The 11,755-nt window shown below is 41.7% G+C and overlaps 1 protein-coding gene across 5 annotated transcripts in view; it reads left to right on the forward strand.

Moving 5' to 3' along the window:
• LOC101800195 (DGAT1/2-independent enzyme synthesizing storage lipids) overlaps positions 1-9,793 on the forward strand; it is a 35,489-nt gene extending 25,696 nt beyond the window's left edge. For 2 of the 5 annotated variants that reach the window (XR_011807505.1, XR_011807501.1), the window contains exons 8-9: positions 2,589-3,152; positions 3,354-4,786. The gene's annotated coding sequence lies outside the window, so the exon portion shown is untranslated. Of the gene's footprint in view, positions 1-2,588; positions 3,153-3,353; positions 4,787-8,258 lie in introns of those variants that run through there. The other 3 variants (XR_011807502.1, XR_011807503.1, XR_011807504.1) reach the window with 3 other exon arrangements.
• Positions 9,794-11,755: the final 1,962 nt, after the last annotated feature.

Here is an 11,755-nt window from a genome sequence, read left to right on the forward strand (position 1 = left end):
ATTTAGCAAGGCCAGTTTTCTTAGGTGTGAAAAACTGTCAAAATGCAAGATGGCTCAGTGATGCTCAGATAGTGCAGTTGTGCCCCTTTTTAAGATGAAAGGAAAACGTGTTTTGTATGCCTGATCCTCAATGTCCTTTGCCCCTTGGGTGCTTCTTTCACACTTGCAAATACAGAAGCAATAACTCCTAGCATGGAAAAACACAACATTGCATCACTTTTGCAGGCATCCAAGGGCAAACAATGGAGGGATCTTTGCACGGGGAAGTTTACAGTATAAAAAATGGGTTGATTTGCAAACTTTTTGGCTGTTTTTTTCTTTCCTCTCCTCCCCCGGGCATACTGGCTGAAAGTTTGCAGCCAGCGTTTCTAATGTCAGAAACAATGAGGTCATGAGAATTTAAAAGCACTGCTGCCTTGGCACGAGTGGGAAACCACACTGCTGAAGCAGAGGTTATTCCTCTGAATACTTCAGCTGAGATTTAATACCAAATCCTACATTCACGTCCTGGCAGCATGTAGGAAGAGCTCAGGTCAGGGCTGTATACCAGGTAAAATGGCAGCGATGCAAACTGGCATGCAGGAAGTAAGCTACTCACGCATGGGCCCCCTGATATGGACTGAAAATGTCAGCACAAAAGAGCAGCTTCTGCTTAAAAACTGGACATGCAGGGCCTGGGAAGTGCCAGGACACGGCACGCTGCCTGTCCAGGGGTAGGCAGCAGCTGACGGTGCCCAGCTCCATTTCTCAACCTCCCTGCTACGCCTGTCCAGCTGTGTCTCCTCACTGCTTCTCCTTTTGTATGGTCTGATCTGGACACTTACACCTTCATCTCTAGACACTGTCTTTGCATATTTGTCCTATAACTCCAGGCGTTTGTAAGAGAAATTGCAAAAAGATGCTGAGACCAGAAGCTTCTCTGCTTTCTTCCCACTGCACCAGATGCCTTAATAAGAAGTAAATTTTCTATTAAGAGATCTGGCTTCCTGTGTGAATTCAAATGACACCTCTTCAGAACTTCTTTTGAATCGAGGTAGCAGATAATGCAGAGCAAATTATTGCTTCTGATAACTCAAGTTTCAGAGAAACGTCAGATAAATTCTTCAAGGCAAACTGTAATGAACACAAGGCTTTTATGTTCTTCCAAGATTTTTTGTTTTTCTCTAAGGCTGCCCTGTTTTTTCTTCCTCTTCCTTTAGGAAATGTGAGAGCTGTGATCTCAAAATATGTTGCATGGGTGCACACAAGAAAAAGTACTCCAAAGGATAAAAGTGCTACCAAACACTTCCCTTCCTACTTTAATTCTGCTTCAGGCAGAAATAGAAACAGAGCATATTATCTCTGTGCACAGGAAGAAGCATCCTGTGGCATAGTATGCTGGTGAAATGAATTATCTATGCAAGAAAAGTTAATTAAGAAAAAGGTTTTATGAGATCTGTATTTAAAACAATATTAAAAGAAGTTGAAATTGAGGTTTCTCGTGTACCACTTGTTTGCACTACCAATGAAATGCCGTAAGTGATTGGAAATACAGTGCAGTGACTTCTCAGCCACAGCTCGGAGGGGATGTGTCTCAGAGCAGAGCAGATCATCTGCCCATATCGCCATGTAAACCAAGGCACACGCTGGTGAGGTTTGCTTCAGATCATGGGTAAAAATTCTGGCAAGAAGACTTGCCCTTTTGCAATTCCATGGGGTTGTGTAACAGATAAAACAGACGCAGACCATGCAGCAGTCTTATTCTGGCAATCTATTCAGGGAAACTGAAGACAAGTTTTGTTTTGTAACTCTCTGTAAAAAAGCCTCACAGAGATGCTCTACAGGGAAGAAAAATTATTTTCCGTGCTAGATTAATATGTCACTTTAATGAAATCCTGTCCCAGTAGGGTGTTGAAGAAGACATTATCACTAAAATCTGGGGCAAAGCATCATCCAGCCTCATGTCTTGCTATCACAGAGTAACAATTTGAGATAAGGTGGCGTGTCCAAATAAAAAAACCCTACTACCAATACACAAATAGTATAGCGTTGGATAGTTACAACTTTAAAGATCAGGTGGATCAGATATTAAAGCAAAAGCTCATCTAAAACTTGATTAAGTATTAGCTACAAGTCACACACGGCAGCTCATGCTTTAGAAAGATTTGACTGTAAGGCATGTCTCTTCTTAATTACCAACACTCTCCTGCCAGCTGATGGTTGGGGCAGAGCTCCTTCTCCCCCAGAGCTGTAACCCCTGCATGGGCACCAGGGCTTCTCACTGGAGACAAAACAGCCCATTTCCTCCTTTATACCATAAGACTTAACTTAAACTTCAACCTCATTTTTCCTTTACAAGCTCATAAAAGCCTGCACTGAGTGTGCTGCTCACATGGATATGATGTTTGGAGATGTTGATTAAGGGTTACCCTTAAGGTATGCTATACGCTTTAGGCTATAACGGTGTTTAAGCACACAGCAATTATTTACATTCCTTTGGAGGCTTAAAATGCCTCCACAGAAATGGAGAGTGTTCTAGCCCATTACGGGCCAGCAGAGAGTCCTCATTTCTAATTTTATTTTTGTTTGTTTGTGTGTTTGCTTTTTAGATTTGAAAATATGGGCGAAGTGGAGTGACACATAAAAGTCAAAGAAACTGCAAGTCAGCACAATGGATCCTGGGAAGAAACCGGAGGCAAAAGGTGACACTACTCTAACCAGTCAGAGAAGTTGTTCTGGAGATTAAGTTTCCTCCCTTTATCAGGACATTGGTAGGACACACCTGAGGACATGAGACCTCTGATGAAGTACCACACAGGTACAATGTAACCTCTCCCACTGCTGCACTGGCACAGCCTGCTGGAATCTGAATCATCATGAGAAGGTGACAGTGTCTGAAACATAGACACTACAGATGGCAAGCACAGCCCCAAGCAAAAGCACATCCCCAAAGAAAAGCACACACACACAAAAAAAAACAAATACCGGAGACAAACAGGCCTTTAAAATAAATGAATGAAGAAACAAACAAAAAAGAGAAAGCCTTAAAGGGAGACCCTTGGAAGAGTTACAAAGATCTCTAGGAAGAAACAATGCAATAAGGACGGGGTGAATTGCATAATGCTGCCTGATCCATCTAGAGGGAGCCTCCAGATGTTCCCTGTAACTCTCACGTAAGTACAAGTTGTGAAATAGCTAGTTTGCTCTTGAGTAGCAGTGAGAAAATTAACACTGTCTGTAATCTAGGCAGCCAAGACGAAGCTAGAATGGTGCACAGGTATCAGGGGAACAGCACAATTACGTTCTTGGTAGAATTTGCTTCAGAGCAGGTTTCCAAATTAGTTCATTATTCATGACAATGTCTTCTTTTACAGGGAGATGCAAGTTGTCTCATCAAGAAAATGCAGCTGGTGGATGCAGGAGTCAAAGCTTATTTTTCCAAAAGCATCCTCTAATGCCACTGTACATTGAGACGCTTTGAATATTCAGTCTGAAAAACAATGCCCACATTTTTCAGAGCTGCTGAGCATCTCTGGATCCCACCTGAGAGGACCAGATCTGCAGGCCCTGACCACCCTCCAAAACGCCAGGGTAAGCTCCAGCTAAACCATGTTTCCTGCAGACAGACATCATTGCCCAGTGACTTTTTTGTTGCTGATTCCACGTGGAAACAAACATCCCTGCAGAGCACTGTGCAAGACGAGAGACTCAGTAATGGACTAAGCTGGAGACAAACAGAGACTACCTGCAGTAAAGACAGATGCTTCTGGCACCAAGCCAGTGCTCAGACAACTTTCCCCTTTTTATTGACTTCTGTTTCCAACAATGGAGTTGATCACATTCCAAATTGGGACTCCTGTGAACTTTACAGACACAGGAAATTTAAGGTCAATACAAGATTAACTTGCTTAAAACTATGAGATAGTTTGGAGATGAACTGCAGGAGCCATAATAATCCATTAGCTCAATTTCAATTTATTTATAAAGCTAAAGTACTTAGGCTTATCCCTCTATACTTTGGGACATTATCATTGATCTTTCCCTCTCTAAGCTGGTCTACTTGGTTAATAATGCCAGTTCTGTGAGTGCCTGTGGCAGTCACACAGCAGTGGGAAACACTTCCCATGCTTATTGATGTGCTCATGGCAGTATAGTTTATGCTCACAGCACTTAACAGGAACCCAGCTGAAAATGAATGGCTTGGTTCCTGGAAGACCCACTAAGTACAAGCATCCATTTGTCTTTAGTTTTGTGTGTAGCCTGTGAATGAGAAATTTTGCTATCTTGGAAAAGCCTACCGCTTAGAAACAAACATGAAGTCTACGATACGCATGGTCCAGTGTGCAAGATGAACGCAATGGCACACAGGTAAAAAGATGCCTGTCTGGTCTGTCTGGCTCTACATGCTCTGGAGCTATGTTTTTGTCAGTAAATTCTGACAGTAAATTCAGTAAATGTTGTCAGTAAATGAGTTCTCTTCCCCCTTTCACAGTGACAAGAAGCACTGGTGAGCACAAGAGAATAACTTCAATGTAAACTAGTTTAAATAGGTATTATTGTGTGAACAACCTACTTAAGAGTGTAGTCTATGTTACAGCTCACTTGCCCCAGAACATGACAGACAGCAGGTTTCCAACTCATCTTTATGTCAAATTCACTTGTGGTTCTCTGCTTGACTCTGGGTCTGAAGTACTCCCACAGCAAGAATACTATACAGTATAAGTATTTTCCTGCCTCAAGTACATAGCACAGAAGTCACTGAATAAATGTGTCTTGTACCTGTGAAGTATACAGGAGAAGAACTGTCCATCTCTGGTTGGTTTCCAAGAGTCCCATTGTGGTGGTAGGAAGGCACTGCTCCTTCCCATACACATAGGTCTCTGGGTACTTTATGAGCAGTTAATACTGCTCATATGATCTAAATAAGTAGGAGAAAAAAACATTCTTTGATAATTTTGCCAAGTCACCTGGGATTTTTATTACCAAGTCCCTATATTTTTTGTTTGTTTGTTTGTTTTCAGAATATTTTTCTACAGGAACCATAGCCATTTCTCTCTTTTAAGGCAGGAAAGGTGGCAACTGTTCTGAATAAGCATGATTCAAGCAACTTGCAAAATTTTCTCCATTTCTTTCCTCTGTTAAGAATCTATTTAAAATGTCTGCTATCTTTGCTTAGCTCAGAATTTGCTTTGCTTCTCTCATGTGGAAAGCTTACATTTAAAACATTCTGGAGGAGACTTTTGCCTGAGAGGTTAATAGTTTGCCTAGAAACATGTCAAGTAAATCCCTTTTACCCCAAGGTAACTAGTCTCACACTATGGCAGCTACCCACCCACTTAATGCTTTTTCACCTCATGAATTATATACCCATGGGGTGTCATCAAATGACTTTACAGTGCTCAAGACTGGTTCTGATGTCTTCTGCCCCCTAGTTCACATGAGTAGTTAAGAAAAAATTTTATGAGCATCTTTCTTTCTGGATTCTACTGGTTTCTTTGGTGGGCAGTTGCAGAATTACTGGGACAGGGGATCTTGTGACAGTAGGACAGTTACCATTTGTGTTGCTGGGCTGTTGCTTCCCCATTGCACTTTGCCAAGCTACAATAACAATCTGCTCCCTCCTTAGCCAAAGTACAAGATATATATGAAAAACAAAACCCTGAAGAATCCATCAGTCACTTGTAACCACCATGTGCTATCAAATTCAGTTACTCAACATATATATATATGTTTCCTCTCTTTGAACTCACGCTAATTATTAGTTGCTGCTTGTTGGGTTGTTTTCCCCTGGTCTCCCTTTCTTGGTCACCTAAGAGAGGGCAAGAAGAAACACCTAAGGAGTGGGAGCATGGCTAAGGGGCAGAAAGGCTGAGAGATTTGGGTGCTGTCCTTTGTTGCAGAAACTCCAGGTGCTGCCTGGGGTGACATTGCACACACGAATGTGGCAATGAAGTCCAAGAGGACTGTTAAGACCATCGGTGGTGCAGGCAAAGTCAGAACAACTTGTGTAATAATCTAATAATTAGAGCACTTATGCAGGAGGCAGTAGAAGAAATTAAACCCTCCTCAACCCTAGGGGGTTTGAACACAGGAAGATCAAGGAAGCTGCTTCTTCTCTGGTGTTTTTCTAATTACCATGCTAAGGACAAGGCTGGGTGAGGCCCACCTTTCCCTCACTCACCACCCTATGGGGATCACTGCGTAGTAAATAGTAATCCTTTCAGGAGTCTGAAAGGCGAATAAAAGCAGCAGAGCACCACCTCCTGTTCTCTGTGAGCAGTGGCCTTCTCAAGTAATGGAGGGGTTTCTGTCCTGGGTTTCTGCACTGTTCACTCTTTTTATATTCAGTGTGGTTGAAATGCTACAAGAGCCCTGACAGCAGAGTCCAGAAGTCTCCCCCTTGCCTAGGGAGCACCCCCAGTGCCCAGCAGCAGGGTCAGGATCCTCTTGCTTCTCTCTTCATGGTGCTGTGGACCCCCAGGAATCAGCCAGGTGTCTGGCCCCATGCTGTAGAGCACTTAGACCCTGAGGGGCCAAGGAGCAGGCCTGCTCCCTGGGCAAGGGCAGCTTTTTGGGAGGTCTTTATTTGAAACACCATTCAGGGCCCTGACCGCAGTGGCCAGAGCACCCCGCTCTGGGTGAGGTGGCCATTGGTTTGTCTGGTGGTTTCCTCAAGCTCCCTGCTGTGACAACACCAGTAAGACTGTCTAAGTCCTATGGGGAACTGTCAAGTCTTCTGCAGGTCCCAGGGGTAGCCTGGAAGCTGCTCGAACCACTCCTGTGCTTAGGGATGGTGCTCCTGTGATGGTATTGCTCGTATCATAGAATGATTAATGGAGGGAAGAGTCTCTGGAGATCATCTGGCCCAACCCCCAGTCAAAGCAGGGCCAGCTTTGGTCTTGTCTGATAATGTCAGAAGCTCAAAAGATGGCATCATTCACCGACCCACCATAGTAGAAGAGTTATAAGAAAGACTCTAGAGCCATGGTAAAATGACCACAGTGTACTTTATTTAATGATTTTGGTACCTTGTGTTGCAATAAAATAAAAAAAATCTACAAAATCCAAATATATAAAATTTTCAAGTTTTCCTTTTAAGTTTTACAAGAAAAATCAAGTTGTAACCAAGGAAATTTGTTAGTATGAAGCACTACTTTCAACTTCATTTCATCACAAATTGCAACTTACTTAACAGACCAAAAGAACTATGGTACTGCAGTACATCAAATACTTCACACACTGTGTTCTTTACTATAGCACATGTAACCTCTGCCAGGGAGACAGTGGTCTCTAGCCAATAAAGACACTCTTCACAATCTGAACTCTAAAGGAATGTTTGTATACATGGAATCAGAATATATATATTTACAGGAAGATTTTTTTTAATAACTATTTTGATTCTTCATTTCAAATAAAATACCAAATACATTTTTACAATGTTTACAAGTCAAAGCACAAGTTCAGCAATGATTATCATTCACCTCAAGTCACTGTGCTTGTACTGGGGGGATATCTACACTGCTCCATAAACACAAATGTGATCTTCCATAACTTCATTTCCGCAACGGTGACTAAGGAGTATAAGCACAGTAACAATTATTTTAGCACAATCAGTGTATAATGCAACAGTTTACAACAGAGAACTGAGAAACTATTGGTCCATTCTGTTCAATTTGCTGTTTATCTGCCAACTGTTACGTTAGTTGTTGTCACATAAATTGTGTACAAGATAAGAGTTAAATAACACAACTTGAATAGGAAAGAGCACACATTTTTTAAGGCAAATTAATAAGCAGCTTATGGTGTTTTTCATTAAACTATACCCCAACAGAACCTAAAAATAAAATGTATGTTCTGCAACTGTCAATAATTATGTCTTGTTAAGTTGTTCTCCTCTATAAATTGATCAACATGGCTTTAAACCTGGTTATTCAAAATGGAAAGAACTCCTCCCCCCCAAATCCCCAAATATAGAAAGTGCATGACTTTTTATGTGCCAAAACAAAACAAAAGGCAGCTGAGGTAGTTAGATGTAAAATGTATTTACGAAAAATAACTGAAAACTTAAATCCAGGACATATACAGTAAAAATCCACCCATTTGGAATTAATTTTATATCATGCAACAACTTAAAGCCAAGCAGGAGTCTTTATGATTTCTGAACAAAACAAGGAAATGATTTTAGTAATAATAACATAGGAATGAACACGGAATATACTACTGGAATTTGAATTTCAAGTATTTGAGTCTATTTGCATGTGCATTTTTTTTTTTTACAGGCTTTTTGTATTGTTAGGAAGTCATTTACTTTTTATCACGCATCACATAAGATCTGGTCTACCTCTGGGACTGCAGCTCCTGAAAGGCAGAAATACATCACGAATGCCTGAAGATGCATCACTGCCTGTGCCCAAAGACAACACCATCTCAGCTTGAGTGACCTTCTATGCACCCATCCTCCACTGAGGCCACCTGAGAGTCCAGAGAGGCCCAGGGGTCCCATGCCTACGTCTTGTGGGACTGATAGGAGAGACGTTCTGGAGGCATGCCTGGGATGTTCCCACATGTCTGAATCCTCAGGGGACGTACACAGGTGATAGGGATCCCCTCTGCCAATGTTCCAGCACATTCTGTGTAAAACCCAGCCCAAGCAGGTGGCAAGGCAGAGCAATGGGGCCACCCAGTTGCACTGTCCAATGCACTACGCTCCCCAAAGAGAAGATCAGCCTGCACCTTGGACCACAGAGTATCTCCCGTTGGACCTCCCCACACTCACCCAGCACTACTGCCTATCAGGAGGCATGGTGACCTTTTCTTATCTGGCAAGAGGGCTGGTGACCTCCCTCCTGCAGACAGGAGACTCTCTGAGGAAGTGTTGGCTTGAATCTACCCAGGATGAGCAGGGATTTGGACCTGCACCTTGGTCCTGAAGCTCTGGCCAACAGCACAGAGACAGCCCTGGCTTTCCCTTCCAACTCCTGCCTGACCACACGAGTGAGGCAGCTTTCTCTACCTAAGTGCAGAGCTTGTCTACAAGCACAAGAGGAGACTGCAGGCTCTGGAAATGAATTTCACAAATAAGCCTATTTCTAGGACACGGGCCAAATTGGAGATGTGTTCTTCTTGTCAGTAGTGACCACGTAATTAATTCTTCCCCTTATCAAATGTGCATTATGCTGGCTTTCCTGCAGCCTGCTGTTGGATCCCACTGCTGTTCCCTGCAACAACATTGGCACATGCAGTTTGGAATCATGAATTCTGCTCTTGGCACCTGACTTTAAGAAAATCACAGAAGGGAGCATCACAAACTTAAATTATTTATTTATGTATTTTTAAATTTTTGTGATAGGCCTGTGAAAACATAGGGTTTGTACTTCTGAAATGTGTATCTTTCTTTTTTTTTTTTTATAACTTATGAAAGAGAGAAATGTATCCACACCTTCTTTAATGTTTGTGTTCTATTAAAAAATGAAATCCTGAAGCTCTTTTTAAAAGTTTTTTTTTTCTTTCTTTCTTGATTTTACTTTCTAATCTTCCTGTATTTTGATGATGATTTTCAAAAGCAATGTGTGTTTTTTCCCAACTTCATTTCTGGTGGCCCAAAATGAGGAATCACTAATGTTCAAAGTGTTTGAACCTAAAAACTAAGGTGACAGGGTAAAGCCACTGGTAGTTGCCAATTACCCTTGCACACTCTGCACATCATGGCCTTTCATTTTTCCCGCTTTTGCTACAGATCTAAGTGGAAAAGTAGAGCACTGGAGTGGGAGACTATTGCAGCTTCCCCCAAAATGCTTGCCAGGGGCTCCTGCTCATTTACTCAATTGTATTTTTTTAGGGGGTGAGAAGAGGGGAGGGAGGGGGATTGTGAGAATCTCAGTTTCTCAGAAAAGACAAGGCTTTATTGTTTTATGTAAACCTAAGCAGAAAAAGGTTAATAGCCTAATTTTGGAGGGGAAAGAAGTATTTTTCAGGCCTTCATAAAACCCAAGATGCTGAAAGGCACACATTTGAAACAGCTGTGAAAAAGTTTTTCTTCATGTGAAAACAGTAAAGGCAATCCTTTGTTTTTCCCTCTGCATATAAATCTGTGAAGGACAGAAAACTACAACTGGCATCTTTGAGGACCGCATTGCACCAGCTAATAAACTTGCTTCTGTTCTTAGCACTAACCTCTAAGGACTAGGCATCAAGCTTGATGTTTCAGTGTTTTTGTATTTAATTCTTCATCTAATCCTTCACTGCTTTACAACTTTTATTCGCTGGCTTTCTTTTTCACAGTGGCAGGCTACAAACACCACCCACAAGTCTCAGCACTCGAAGGCAGCATCTGCGCCAGGAAGAGGCAGACCCTCTCCCCATCACCAGTTCAGCTGTGTCAGTGGCAGCCACTGGGGAAACTGGAAAAAAAGAGGATCCGCCTGTACCTGCCTGACCCTACCCTCTTGTCATTGAGGTGCCTCTGTCCCTGCCTTGTGGGACCCAGCACTGAAGACTGAGATGGGGTTGATCAGGATCCAAGTGCTAGATTCATTTTTAATGGTGTCAGTGGTGAAAGTAGGGCACACAAGTATTGGGAAGGGCTGGAGCGGCAGACTGGTGGGCTGAGCAAGGGGACTCTTGCCTGAGCTTTGCTTAATATTTTGCCTCCCCAGCTTGCCACTTTTTCCCCTGCTGCCTGAAAGCCCAATGATTTAGGCTTTAGTGACACATGACTTTTTCTTGAAATTAAAATGTGTAGCTTGAAGGATACTTTTTTTCATAGAAAATATTGAAGTACTATTAACACCTTAATAAGATATTAAGACAATTTAAACAGCTATTTAAATTTACTCTGGAACCCAGCCAGGTGTTTTGGACTCATCCAGTGACTCACAGAATTGGAAGACCTAGAAAAGCTCTAGTATTATTTCCAGTGGACTGTTTTTAATACAAAGCCTGATATTCCCTCCCCAGACATTTTCTTTGACTTAGCCTAATCAGAATTGCATGGACAATGACTGACACTTCACTTGATAGTGGAGTACAAGTGAGCTGTAAAATAGTGACTAAAGAGATTCCTTAAAAATAAATTTCATCTGGATAGGCATTGTGAAATTGAGAAGCGAAATGCGCACATGCTTACTCCTGGGGCTTACTGGAGTCTATTAAAGATGAAAGCATCTATTTGCTATGGTAGACCTTCAAGCAAGCCCTTTATGACTATAAACTGTCTATAATCAAGGCAAATCACAGTATAATGAATGCTCCTGTCCGAAGTGCTGGTGTAAGTATGACTTATCGGTGTGTTCACCAGGCAGAATTTCATTATCAGTCCTTTGAGAGTGCCTTTTTTGTTGTTGTTGTTGTCATCATCACTGTTTTATTTATTTTTTATTTTTTTATTTTTATTTTTTGCTTAGCTGTAGACCATTCAAGAAGGTTTTGTAAGCATAACTGTACAACTGCTACCAAGTCTGAGTCTTTTAGGATCATTTGTGTCACATGAAATTGCTTTGCAAGGCTCACTAGTTTTACTAATGAGGGGTTGATGATCTGAAGAACAAACTTTGAGCTGTGTATCTTAAGAGATGAAAGGTGGAAGCATGCACAAATTAGTTAGCCTTATCTGAGTATACATTTTCATATAATGACTGGAGAATACGCTCTTTTTAATTACTACAGGGTTTATTAATAGTTTTTGTAAGAATCCATTTGGAATGTGTTGAGAGGAAAGGCTGTTCCAATGTGAATTAAATAACGTTCTCCTCACACATAGCAAATTCCATAAGAACAA

The sequence above is a fragment of the Anas platyrhynchos genome, chromosome 2 (assembly GCF_047663525.1).
Source record: "Anas platyrhynchos isolate ZD024472 breed Pekin duck chromosome 2, IASCAAS_PekinDuck_T2T, whole genome shotgun sequence".
Classification (NCBI taxonomy): Eukaryota; Metazoa; Chordata; class Aves; order Anseriformes; family Anatidae; genus Anas; species Anas platyrhynchos.